Source organism: Myotis brandtii, unplaced genomic scaffold (genome assembly GCF_000412655.1).
Source record: "Myotis brandtii unplaced genomic scaffold, ASM41265v1 scaffold266, whole genome shotgun sequence".
Lineage (NCBI taxonomy): Eukaryota > Metazoa > Chordata > Mammalia > Chiroptera > Vespertilionidae > Myotis > Myotis brandtii.
In genome coordinates, this window is record NW_005360124.1 from 12,937,568 (window position 1) to 12,951,571 (window position 14,004).

A 14,004-nucleotide genomic window follows, 5' to 3' on the forward strand; every position below is an offset into this window, starting at 1 on the left:
GTTCGGGCGCCGCGCTCAAGGGCTCCCGCGTAGGCTGTGTCACCCGGTCAGAGGTTAGACATCGGGAAGAACTTCCCAGCGTTGCACTTCTCGTGTATTTAACAAAAACGGAGAGACCCTCTTGGACAACGTAGTGAACGAGTGACTAAGGCTCCCGAGCGCGGAGACCTTGGCCTGGTGACCCGTTGCTGCAGACAGTCTACCCGGAGGGATGTGGGAGCTGCAGTCTGGCTGGGAACGGGGCAGGTGCAGGTCTGAAAGCTGCTTGGCGGCCGGTATAGGTTACAGACATGGGCCGCCTGGTTTAAATCCGGACCCTGCACCCTTGCCAGCTGTGTGACCAGTGTGCACTTCATTAACCTCTGTGCTTCATCTGTAAAATGGGGTTGATAAAAGTTTCTACTGCATAGGGTTGTAAGGATAAAATGAATTCATCCATGCGATGTTTTGTTGCACAGGCCCTGGACCCTAACAAGTGCACACTATTAAGTTGTTATAGAATTTTAAAAGAATTTTTTTTTTTAGGTTGTATATTGCAAAGGAATATAAATTCTAGGTCATTAAAAGGATGTAGTTTTGGGGGGAGTCTCACTCTGGGGAGCAGTCATCATAGTTTGAGGAAATCCAAACTACCCAAGCAGAGAGATGACACAGGAACCGAGGCCTCCAGCCAACTGCCAGCATCAGCCACTAGACATGTGAGCAAACTGGTCTCCAGGTGAGTCCAGCCCCCGCCTTGGAGTCTTACAGCTGAGGCCACAAACTGCCACTGCTGTGCCCTGCCTGGATTCCAGACCCCAAGGATTTGTGAGCATAAGAGGTGCTGGCTTGAGTTTAAGCCAGTACTGTATGTGTTTGGGGAATCTGTTTCACAGCCACAACAACGGGAACACATGGCTGCCTCCTCCTCATCCTCTAGTACAGTGGTTCTCAACCTGTGGGTCGCGACCCCTCTGGCGGTCGAAAGACCCTTTCACAGGGGTCGCCTAAGACCATCCTGCATATCAGATATTTACATTACAATTCATAACAGTAGGAACATTACAGTTATGAAGTAGCAACAAAAATAATTTTATGGTTGGGTCACAACATGAGGAACTGTATTTAAAGGGCCAGAAGGTTTAGAACCACTGCTCTAGTAACTCCAATGTCAATAAGACGTCCTCCAGCCATGTCTTTCCTGAAACCAACCCCTCTGTCTCCACAAATGTGTCTTAGGCACCCTCTGTGTTTCTGCAACTTGTAAGGTAATTGTAAGGGTTTTTTGGTTTGTTTTTAAGCATGTTTTTATTGATTTCAGAGAGGAAGGAAGAGAGAGAGAAATAACAATGATGAGAGAGAGTTATTGATCAGCTGCCTCCTGCACCCTTCCCACTGGGGGTCAAGCCTACAACCTGGGCATGTGCCCTGACCAGAAATTGTGACCTTGTGGTTCATAGATCGATGCTCAACCACTGAGCCACACCGGCCAGGCTCTGTTGTTTGTGTTTTACCTGCTGACTCAATGTCTCCCACACTAGAGTATAAGCTCCATGTCTATCCTGTTCACCATGGTATCCCCCGTGTTAGACATGGTGCTGGGGAGATAGCAGGTGCTCAATAACTATTTGCCAAATGAGTGGATCAATACCCCTGCTCTGTGACCTGCTAGGTAAGCTTTATCTGTAGAGCGGGGATCATAGTGGTACCTACCACATAGTGTTGAAAGAATTAAGTAAAATACTGTCTAATTTTTATGGTAATAACATCTGGCACATAGTAAGACCTCAACAATTATTATTTATTCTCTTCTCTTCCTCTGTCCCTGAGGTCTAGGCTCAACTCTGACCCTGTTTGGGCAAACTTGGCCTAATCACTGACACTCTCAGGCTGTCAGAGTTTATTCAGTCAAGTATTTATTGGAGCCTACACACGGTTCTAATGCTGGAGATGTGGTGGTGAAGAAAATAAACACAAATCTGTGTTTTGCTCTCCGGGAACTTAGTGGCCTAGATACTTTCTCCTGAATTCTCTGTCACGCAGGACTAGAATTATCTGGCTGAGTTTTGATTAGATGAGGGAATGAGAATGGCCCAGCCTGACGACTTGGTCTGGTCATCAGCTTAATTTAATCTAGCTCCCACAGGTTTCTAAAATTATATGGCAGACATCCTCCAACTGTGCACATTTATTTGATACAGCACAATGTCCAATGGTGTCACTGCAGTTCTTCCATCTGAGAGCACATTGAGGGTTGAAGAGTTAGATGACAGCTAGAAGAACCTTCTCTTACAGGGTCTTGGGGAGGATTGGGGGGAAGAGAGCAGCCCAAGGAGCCCCGCTTTGGGCTAGCATTTCTTCTCATTGCCTTCTCCTACAGGGTCTTGGGGAGGGTTGGGGGGAAGAGAGCAGTACAGGTGGTGGCAGCATCCAAGGAGCCCCGCTTTGGGCTAGCATTTCTTCTCATTTCCCACAGCAAACCTTAAAGTGTCTGTCTTGTTGGAAAATAAAGCCAAAGTTGTTGTAGAAATGCATTCTTTTGGGGCCAAAAGAAAGTGTTGTATACTTGTGTGAGGGGGTGGCTGGGGGTGGTGAAGCAATTGCTAATACAGTTCTCTCTGATCTGCACCTAATTTCAGATGAAGAAATGGAGGTTCAGAGAATTTAAATGATGTGCCCATGATCAAAATGGGACTAGAACCCAGGCCTGATTTCTAGTCCTGTGCTCTTACCCTGCAGTCTTAAGAAACGATAATTTCCCCTAGTTTCAGTAGATCAGTCCCAGGGAAGAGCTCTAATTGGCTCTGTGATCATATGCCCACCCCTTGGAGCAATCACTATTGCTAAGGGGTAACATGATTGGTCGGTTGGAGGGGGTGAGGAGGGGGCGAGGAGCGGAGGCATATTACCAGATGAAGGAAGATGGTAAAACTTGCCAGGATACCAAAAATGAGTACTATCCCCAGTTCATCATAAATTATGAAAACTTAAGTCTCCAAATTCTCATTCTTGCGTGGCTCTGGGCTTCAGCTCAGTGCTCTGACTCAGAGCCCATCACTTAACTTCCTGCCAGGAGGTGACTTCAGCTCTGGGGAAAAGCAAGCCCATTATATTTGCTTGGATTGATTGATACGAGAAATTGCTGGGGATGTTCTCTGACATTTGCTAAGGGCAAATTTTTCTATAACGAGGGAGGAGAAATTGCAGTGTGTCCTAGGAGACTGATTGCAGGACCAGAATATAAATCCCAGCTCTGGAATATAATTTGATAACATGATCTTGACCTTAATATAGATTAAGTTAAGAAGATAGTGAAATTAATTGATCAATAATTACAAAATGTTTTTGACAACAAACATGAAACGGGCATTATTTAAATACTGTGCTGATTATTGAAACTTTCAGTGGCCAGAAAAAAAAGGGGCTTGGATCTATTTGCTGAGAAAGGTTCCCTACAGGGTCCCTTGGGGCCATGTGTGATTGTGTTTGATCCTTGATCTGACAGATTAAGAAAGCTTCAGGCAAAGGATTCTCACTGGTTGAGAGGACAAGAGAAAAAAAGCATGTATCCGACATAGCCCTCTAGAGCAGCGGTTCTCAACCTGTGGGTCGTGACCCCTTTGGCGGTTGAACGACCCTTTCACAGGGGTCGCCTAAGACCATCCTGCATATCAGATATTTACATTATGATTCATAACAGTAGCAACATTACAGTTATGAAGTAGCAGCGAAAATAATTTTATGGTTGGGTCACAACATGAGGAACTGTATTTAAAGGGCCAGAAGGTTGAGAACCACTGCTTCAGAGAGTAATTTTTCTCGTTGAATTGGTGTTAATATGCCAATAGCCCTCAAGCAAACAGCCTGCTGTAGTAAAAACAGGTAGACTTTGTGGACTCAGACAAATGTATTTGCAAAGCACAATTTTCAAAAAGTTGACATACTTCTCATACAAATATATGCTGAGCATGTGTCAAAGATGAATTAATTACAGAGATGTTATGGGCTGAATTATGCTCCCCCAAAATTCTTATGATGAAATCCTAACCTCAAGTAGTACTTCAGAATGTGACTGTATTTGGAGATAGAGGTTTAAAGAGGTCATTGATGTTAAATGGGGTCATATGCGCCCCGACCAGGATCAAACCCACAACCTAGGTATGTGTCCTGAGAATTAAACCTGCAACGTCTGGCCTACAGTATGGTGATCCAACCATCTGAGCCACCCAGTCAGGGCATGGCCTGGACAATCTTGATTCTTTGTTGTGGGGGCTGTCGCACGCATAAGATGTTCAGCAGCAGCCCTGGCCTCTATCCACTAGATGGCAGCAGGATCTGCTCCCCCATTCAGTTTTTGACACTTAGAAAGGCTTCTGATGTTGCCAAATGTCCTTTGGGGCTGGGGCTGGGGCTGGGGGATTGCCCCCAGTTAAGAACTACTTTTGTAGTATAATTGAATTAAATACCCAAAAGTCATATTTTTGCCTTATTCCCAAGTTTTATTTAAATGTTGTTAATAGTGTTCAAATCACTGCTCTGCCCCTTGCTGTGTGTCCTTGGTCTGGTTTTTAACCTGAGTTTCAGTATTTTCATCTGTAAAACCAAGCAAATACACTTTTACCTCAGGGGTTGGCCTGAGGATTAAGTGAAATTATATGTGCAAAACACGGATAATAGCAAACTCAAGTAGCCACACCCTGGCCTCATGGCTGGCCGTGCACCTGTGGCCTGGGAGGATCATAGACAGCGGGGTCTGTGCTTTAGGGGACTGCTGGCTGGTTCCGATCACTGAGAATCCAGGTCCCTGCAGCTGATCTGGGCACCTCCCCTCCCCACTACCAGCAGGGCAGAGGAGTGAGTGGTTTTTATAAAGTTAGGTGAAGACAGGAAGGTAGGGTTACCTTCCTTTCCCTTTGGCCATCACAGTGTGCCAGCTTTCTTCTCTCTCCCTCACCTGATGCAGTTGTCAACCCCCTACACTGCTTTCTGCTAGGACCCAGGGCCCACCTGACTTCTCTCCTCTGCCTTAGGGAATCACAAGTGCCAGGGTATAGGGTTGGGGCTTCCCTATCAAAGTGTAACTGGCATCTTTGTTGCTATCCTTCTGCTGATTTTCAGAGGAGAGCTTGTTGATCAACTGAATTGAAGTTATATGCGTGTTAAAGTACTTTCTGCCTCAGCAGGGGCTAAGGGGGAAGGAGCTGATGTGGTCTCTGGACCTCTTCCCTGAAGGAGACAATGGGATTACCTAGGAAAGCACATTAAGACCAACCTAGATCCCTCCCTGGGACTCCATTGTCCATCAGAGGGTGCCTGTGTGTGTGGGGGGAGGCTGGGACTGGGAAAGGGGTTTCATTGTTGTTTTTTAAGCTTCTAAATTAGCAGCAGTTTGCTTTCTATTGAGGAGGGGGGTTGGTTCAGAGCTGGTTCAGCCTACGGTGGCACAGCCCTCTGCTTGCTGTCCATGCGGACCGTTGCTCCCCATTCCTGCTCATGAGAACCCAGCTGAGGCAGCCTGGACTGGAGCCCTGGACTGGACCTCCCGCAGAGCGAAGGGAGCCTGCCTTCGGACAGAGGAGAATCGCGTCAGAGCACTCCCCTGGGCCTTGGCTGCAGGCTTCTCAGCTCCCCTTCACCCAGCAGGGCCGTGCTGGCCCCAGTGAAAGTTGTGTGAACCAGCATGAGCTATCCATTAGGGAAGCTTCGTGAGCTGTTAGTGACCTCTTCTGTGTGGCTTGTGACCCGTCAGTGATGCTTCAGGCTGCACGGTGCAGTAGGGAGGCCCTGGAAGAGGGATGCACTGGGCAAGGGCAGGGGAACCTGCCTAGACCCACTAGTACCATTTGCTCACCATGGATAGGAAGGCCCTTAATCTTCCTGGATTTCAGTTTCTTCATGAACAGAGTGGGGCGTAAAAATGCTGTCCTGTTTTCCTCATAGATTGTGAGAATCAAATACAAGAATTTTTTTTTTAAAGTGGGGGCGGTACTTAGGAGCTACGATATTCTGAGTGGGAACTCTGGCGAGTTTCTTATAGAAATACTGCAGCTGGGTGGGTCGTTGTTCACCATTTAACACTTAATGAAACCCTACTCTGTGCCAGGCACCGATCTAGGTGCTGATGATACAACAGGGAACAAAACAGGCAAAAAAAATTAAAAAATCCTTCTTACATTCTATTGTGGGGAGACAGGATCAACAAAATAAGTTAAGTAATGTTAGTTGTTCATAGGTGGCATGGAGGAAAATAAAGCAAGGAAGAGGGAGAGAAAGTGTAGTAGCCAGCCCCAAATGGCCTCACCCCTGGTAGTCACACCCCTGTGTAGTCTCCTTCCACACTGTACCAGGGCTGGTCTGTGTGACGAACAGATGTGGCAGAAGTGATGGCATGTCACATCTGAGATTAGGTTTCAGGAGTCGGGCTTCCTTCTGAGGCTCTTTCGTAACTGAAACTAGACCGTGTACCCATTGAACAGCAGCTCCCCATTTCCCCCTCCCCCCAGCTCCTGGCAGCCACCTATTTCTAAGGGTTTGACTATGTTAGAGGCCTCATATAAATGGAATCATGCTGCATTTGTCCTTCTGTGACTGATTTATAAACTTAGCATAATTCCCTTTAGGTACACCATGTTGTCACATACAACAGGATTTCCTTCTTTTAAAAGGCGGAATAGTGTTCTATTGTGTTTATATACTACATTTTCTTTATCTGTCAACGGATGTTTAGGTTGTTTCCATATCTTGGCTATTGTGACTAATGCTGCAATAAACATGGAAGTGCAGATATCTTTTCAAGATCATGATTTCAATTTTTTTTGTGTATATGTCCAGAAGTGGGGTTGCTGGATCATGTGGAAATTCTTTTAATTTTTTAAGGAAGCTCTGTACTGTTTTTCATAGAGGCTGTATCATTTTGCATTTCATCAGTAGTGCACAAGGGTTCCCTTTTCTCTATATCCTCATCAACATTTGTTATCTTTTGACTTTGTGATAATAGCCATCCTAACAGGTTTGAGGTGATATTTCATAGTGGTTTTGATTTGCATTTCCCTGATGATTAGTTGAGTATTTTTTCACATATCTATTGGCTGTCTGTATGTCTTTTTTGGAGAAATGTCTATTCAGATCTTTTGCCTATTTTTAAATTGGGTTATTTGTTGTTGTTGTTGTTGTTTTTTTTGCTATTGAGTTGTAGGAGTTTCTTAGATATTAACATTTTGTATAATAGCCCCTTAGCAGACATATGATTTGCAAGTATTTTCTCCCATTCCATAGGTTGTCTTTTCACTCCATTGATTGTTTCCTTTGCTGTGCAGAAGCTTTTTAGTTTGATGTAGCTCCATTTGTCTATTTTTGCTTTTGTTGTTGTGCTTTTTAGTGTCATAATCAAGAAATCATTGCCAGGACCAGTGTCATGAAGCTTTTCTCCTGTGTTTTCTTCTAGTAGTTTTAATTTCAGGTCTTGTATATGTCCTTAATTCATTTTGAGTTGATTTTTGTGAGGCAAGAGATACTATAAAAGCATTTACAAAAGCCACATAAGTGCTCTGATGGGGTAATTACAGGGTGCAAAAGGAGCACATAGGAGTAGCCCAATTCCTAGTTGGGGGTGGTGAGGGCATGAGTCCCTGAGACCTGAGACAGGAGGAGTTGACTGGGAGCATGAGGAGGTCAGGGAGGGGGAGGGAGGAAGAGGATAGCAAGGTAGAGGGGACTGTATGCACAGACCCAGAGGCTAGATGAGGAAGATACCAATGCTGGGCAGGCTTACAAAGGGGCTTCTCAAATGGACTTAAGCTCGGCTGAATTGGTCACCAGCTCCCTGGGGAGCAAGGCTGTACTCCACCCCTAAGATTGCAGTCTTCCTTTTCTCTTTTCTTTCACTCTCCAGGTTAGGCATTCCTATACCTCACAGGTCAGGTTCAGCTCAGCTCCCTCTGTCCCTTATACTTAGTACAAAGTTTTCAACCTTCCTGCATTTCCTTAATTCTGGAACTCCCTCTCTGGTGCCATTGCGTGCCCATTTGATGCTCACTGTTTTTAATACAGCTTTCTCTTGTATTAGAGAGCCATCTAATTATTAAGATAATTAGAGGTGGGGCTCTCACTTCTCAGCAGTTTTGCTCTGAAGGCTCTGAGGCATTTTGGTGCTCCTGTTGGAAAACATAGTTAGATTTAAAGCAAGGGCACACATCTAAATGCTGCAGGGGCCAGGCAGGTCCCGGAAGTGAGTGGCAGGCCCTCTGGCCACATGCCCTCTTGGACTGCCTTTCGCTTTCCTGCCTCTGCTGGAGACACAGTGATAAGCACGAGTGTTTCACTGCTCTTCACACTGATGTGGAAAACCCACAATGCAAGCAGGATGATAAGTAGCAACTGTCACTGGCCCTGTGCTGTGGTGATAGTGCGAAGGGTGGGGGAAGATGGTGGAATGCAGAGAAAATGCTGATATCAGGTGTGATGGCAACCCAGCACAGTTGAATAGTGAGAATGCAGGCCTACAGTTCACAGGTATTCCAACAGAAGCCTGCAATCTGCATGATTTGGGGGAGAAGGGGGATATATGAAATTGACTAATTTTTAATTATTAGAAAATAGTTTCAAATTTTAAATATGCTGTACAGGCTACTGTCATGCAGGCCACACAAAACATATGTATGCCTCATTCAGAGGTTCTAAACCAGCGGTTCTCAACCTGTGGGTCGCGACCCCTTTGGCGGTCGAACGGCCCTTTCACAGGGGTCGCCTAAGACCATCCTGCATATCACATATTTACATTACAATTCATAACAGTAGCAACATTACAGTTATGAAGTAGAAACGAAAATAATTTTATGGTTGGGTCACAACATGAGGAACTGTATTTAAAGGGCCAAAAGGTTGAGAACCACTGTTTTTAAAATTTTTTTAAAAAAATCTAAACCATAGCTGCACAGTAGGATCACCTGGGGCGCTTTTAAAAGTCCAAGTCACACCGCTGGCCAATTAAATCAGAATCTCGGGCAGCAGGAGGAGTCATCGGCATGTTTTTTTAATTGTCAGGTGATTCCAACGTGCAGTTAAGATTGAGAACGCCTGGGTTTGGTGAGCATCAGTTTGTGACCTCTGATTTAATAGGCCGTGTTTTGGCAGAAAATGTGGCGAGAGCTTTGCTGCGCCGGAGGCCTTTTCCACAGATACCAAGTGTCCTGGATGGGACCTCCGAAGGGAAACCTCACGTTCTCTCCTGTTTCTCTGGAGAACCCCATTTCCTTGTCATGGAATGTGGGTTGTACGGTGATGGGAGAAGGGGTCACTAAAAAACTCATGTGCTGTTTTACCTTAAATCAGAGGTTCTCAACCTGTGGGTCGCGACCCCTTTGGCGGTCGAACGACCCTTTCACAGGGATCTCCTAAGACCATCCTGCATATCAGATATTACATTACGATTCATAACAGTAGCAACATGACAGTTATGAAGTAGCAACAAAAATAATTTTATGGTTGGGTCACAACATGAGGAACTGTATTTAAAGGGCCAGAAGGTTGAGAACCACTGCTTTAAATGGTTGCAGAAGGTCCTTACATCGCGTACACTATCTGGATCTAGCATGTTATCCTGCATCCGATTTCTTATTGTCACCTGGCTACACTGCCTTTATATTATGTGACAATGACGAAGCATCATACATGTGCAGTTACATTGCAACCATGAGACCATGCCCAGTCGGTAGGTGCACAAGAAATTATGTTCAAGGTCTCAGGTGGACCGCGTATGGCAGGCCTCACCTGATACAACCACTGTGTGCAAGTAAATGACAGTGTCTGACATTCTTTCCCCACCCTCAGGGGGTGGTGTTTCCCATAGTTCTGTCCTTGACTCTGTTGTTTCTCTTGGATCACAGACTTCGACTGGAATTCTCATAGCTCTTAAATCTGAGCCGCCAGTTCATGTTCTCTTCTGAGTTCCAAACCCACATTTGCACATGAATGCCTTATAGCAGCGGTTCTCCACCTGTGGGTTGCGACCCCTTTGGCAGTCGAACGATCCTTGCACAGGGCTCGCCTAAGACCATCCTGCAGATCAGATATTTACATTACAATTCATAACAGTAGCAACATTACAGTTATGAAGTAGCAACGAAAATAATTTCATGGTTGGGTCACAACATGAGGAACTGTATTTAAAGGGCCAGAAGGTTGAGAACCACTGCCTTATAGGAAACATGGACTCAGTGTGATCCATCCTGAATTCTTTATTGTTTTCCATAAATTTGTTACTCTCTTTGTTTGCTTTGTTTTAAAAATGGAATTTACTAGAAGGAAAATCAAAGAAGAATTTAAAAAACCAGGGCTCAGAAGCATAGAAGCCTCAGAATCTTGTTAACAGCCTCAGAAACATGGGCTGTTTAAGATTTGACCTTTGGATGACTCATTTGTAGATTCCTCCAGTCTCCACGTGTTTCTGCTTCAATTCAGGTTCCTAGAGGAGATAAACTGATTGGCCTCCCTTGGGTCACGTGTCCACCCTGACTTTGACTCAGGTGGTGGTGGGGGTCCTGTGATTGGAAACCCCACCAGAATCAGATATAATGGGATGGGAGCCGTCTTTCAGAGTGCTGTTACAGAGAAGCGGGAGCACTTGCAAGATAGAGGGAAGGATTTCATAAAAATTGTCCCTTTTTTATTGATTTAAATATTATACAAGTAGCACATCAGTGAATGCATTTGGGGAAAATCAAATAATGAAGAACATTGAATACTACCTGATTCCTCCCTACTCTCATCCCCAGAGGTAAGCACTACCAAGTTATGATGTATATTTATAGGTCTTCTGTTGTGTGCTTTTAGGTATATATGTAACTATATATGTAAAAATATATGTACAGGTATATACATTAATATAACTCATTTTCTTTTCACATGAATATGACTTTCTGCTTTCACTTAATTTACAGGCCTTTACCATTCTAAAATTCACAGTTCTACCTCATTGCTATTTTATTTTATTTTTTGGTTAATTCTCACCCAAGAATATTTTTCCCATTGAATTTTCAGAGAGAGTGGAAGGAGGAGAGGGAGGAAAAGAGGTGGGGAGGAGGTGAGGAGGAGAGAAGGAGACATTGATTGGTTGCCTCCCAAACGCGCCCTGACTGGGGCCTGGGATCAAACCTGCAATCTAATTATGTGCCCTGATGGGGAATCGAACCCACAACCTTGTGGTGCAAAGGACAATGCTCCAACCAACTGAGCCACGTGGCCAGGGCCCTCATTGCTCTTTTAATAAGAAAATTAATTCACGGTCAACATGAAGCAGTTCAGAAGTTTATAAAATGAAAAGTAAAAACTTCCCTTCCTAGAATCCACATTTCCCTAAACCCCTAGTGCTGTCCCCTGGAGGTGACCACTGTTACCAGCTTCTTATGTATCCAAAGAAATTCTCCCAGGTAAACAAGTGGTTCCTACTTCTAGGACTGCTTCCTGATTGTATCCTGACAACGTTCCAATGCTAATTATTTTGTGTGTTAACTCATGCCTGCCAATGTTATAGCAAAATTAGCAGTATCAAGGGATGGATGATTGCCAACATTTTTGATAAAAAATGTGATTCTTTATATTACTGTTAATGAACCCTTTCTCCATCTTCTAAACTTCCTCACTCCCATCATATAATTATTTTCTCTTTCATGTAACAGAGGCCATGCCAGTTTTTAAAATCAACATCTTATAGATATACTTGCTATTTATGAATTTGACATAGAAACCTAATGTTCAAAGATGTTCTTCACTATTCTGCTAATATGAAGGGGATAAACTAGAAGCTGGCTTGTAAAATCCAGCTCTAACCAGTATCTCTCTCTGGACCAGAACAGGCAGCATTCCGCAGGGAGACAGACATTGGCAAATTTTTTTGTTTGAATTCTGGGAACATTACAGTTATGAAGTAGCAACGAAAATAATTTTATGGTTGGGGAACATGAGGAACTGTATTAAAGGGTCGCGGCATTAGGAAGGTTGAGAACCACTGCCATAGACTGTTTTGTAGCTAGAGAGGAAGTTAGAATTGAATGATACACAGGCACACCTTGTTTTATTGTGCTTCACAGATACTACTTTTTTTTTTTACAAATTGAAGGCAAGACCCTCCACCAGCAACGATTACAGATTGCTTCATTGCGATGTCTGGAACTGAACCCCCAATACCTCCAAGGTAGGCCTTTAAGCCTTCTTACACTAATAGCTATTGAGAAACAGCTACACAGAGTAGAATGGAGAATCGGCTGGCGTGACTGCTGGGGAACAGGGGGGTTTTGATTGCCTTCTGAAGGGTGCTCGGGAAGCAGGGCTCACCCTCACCTCCTCATTTGGCTCCAGGTCAAGCTCCTAGGAGGACCTTGTGGACACATTGTGTCCTGCTACGTAATCTTTTCCAATCAGTAAAAGGGGTCATCTGAATGTAAAGGGGTCCCCATTCCCTTGGGCATGTTAAGGACTCCCCTTCTCCCCAGACTGTGAAGAAAAGCAAAATGGAAAATGGAGAGAAATAAAGAGTGTGATTATTCTGTGTTGGTTCTGGGACAGCTAAATCTTTGATGTTCTGACCTATAAAGAAAGCATTAAGATGTTTCTAGTATGCTGTGCTCTTCAGACCCCTGTGCTTCCTCCAATTGAACTTAGGGACTAAGGCTCTATGACAGCAGTTCTCAACCTGTGGGTCGCGACCCCTTTGGTGGTCGAACGACCCTTTCACAGGGGTCGCCTAAGACCACCCTGCATATCAGATATTTACATTACTATTCATAACAGTAGCAACATTACAGTTATGAAGTAGCAACGAAAATAATTTTATGGTTGGGTCACAACATGAGAAACTGTATTTAAAGGGCCAGAAGGTTGAGAACCACTGCTCTATGAGCTGTTATGTATTGGCGCATGGCTGCTTAAAACAAACAGTCCTACTTCCAAGACTCGGGACTCCTGCTAAGAGGTGAACTTAGAAACAGTTGCTTTTTGTGTATCAATTCTATTGAATAATCTTGAGGTAAGAAATGGGCAGAATTTTCACTGATTTACTGTGATGAAAGCAAAGAGGGGATCTCTAAGGTTATTCTGTGGAGAAGACTTAGAATTCCCATCTGCCAGGGAACTGCCTTGACCCAAAACATAGAGAGGCCATCAACCTCTGCTATGTTCTTCTTCAGGGAATGCGGTTGTTTCCTTTTTATGGAAGTTGGGCTCCCTTTGTCATCAACACTAGGTCTTTTCTCCTTCCTCTTACCCTCCAAACCGCCCTCTCTGAATACATCAATCCCCACTCGCTGGCCCAAGATTAAACCATAAGTTCTGAACCATGCCTTGTACACGGTAAACACTTGCTTGACCAACATTTGCTGAATTGACTATAAAGAATTCACAACCACAGTAGAAACCTTCCAATCAGAAATTCCTCTCCCTTTTGTTTGGTTCCAGCCTGCGGGGCTGGGGAAAGGCTGCTGTGTTTACTTGCAATAGCTACATGTGATGTGGCCAGGGTGGGTCATCAGAACCGTGGGTGTGCAGAACTGACTGTCAAACTTAAAGGGCAAGATGAAGAGAAAATGGAGAACAAATGGATGCCTGTGGCTATGTGTTTGCTATGTGGGACACGATTATATAGAACAACTGGGGAGAGCAGTTCAGAATTCACACTGTGAGCAGGAGTGCATGCTGGCTGTCCTCTCATGGTGGGTGTTGTGGGCTGAGGGAGTGATGGAGGGCCCATCGCTTATACACTCTGACTTTTCATAAACCCCTATGGTATTTTAAAAAAAATCATTGATAGTACAAACAGGCTGAAAATCAAGATAGACCATATTTTGGGCCATGAAACCAGTACTAGTACATTTAAAAGGATTTAAGTCATACAAAACATATTCTCTGATCACAGTGGAATTAAACTGGAAAGCAATAACAGGAAAATTCTTGAAAAATCCCCAAATATTTGGAAACTAAATAATATACTTTTAAATAACCCATAGATCAAAGACAAATTGAAAAGGGAACTTA

The 14,004-nt window shown here is 44.2% G+C and overlaps 1 long non-coding RNA gene across 1 annotated transcript; it reads left to right on the top strand.

Annotated features, from left to right (window-relative positions):
* The first annotated feature begins 104 nt into the window (after window positions 1-104).
* On the top strand, window positions 105-12,164 carry LOC106726461. The gene is made up of 3 exons (XR_001362537.1): window positions 105-718; window positions 10,667-10,753; window positions 12,066-12,164. It is a non-coding gene; the product is annotated as an uncharacterized LOC106726461 (long non-coding RNA).
* Window positions 12,165-14,004: the final 1,840 nt, after the last annotated feature.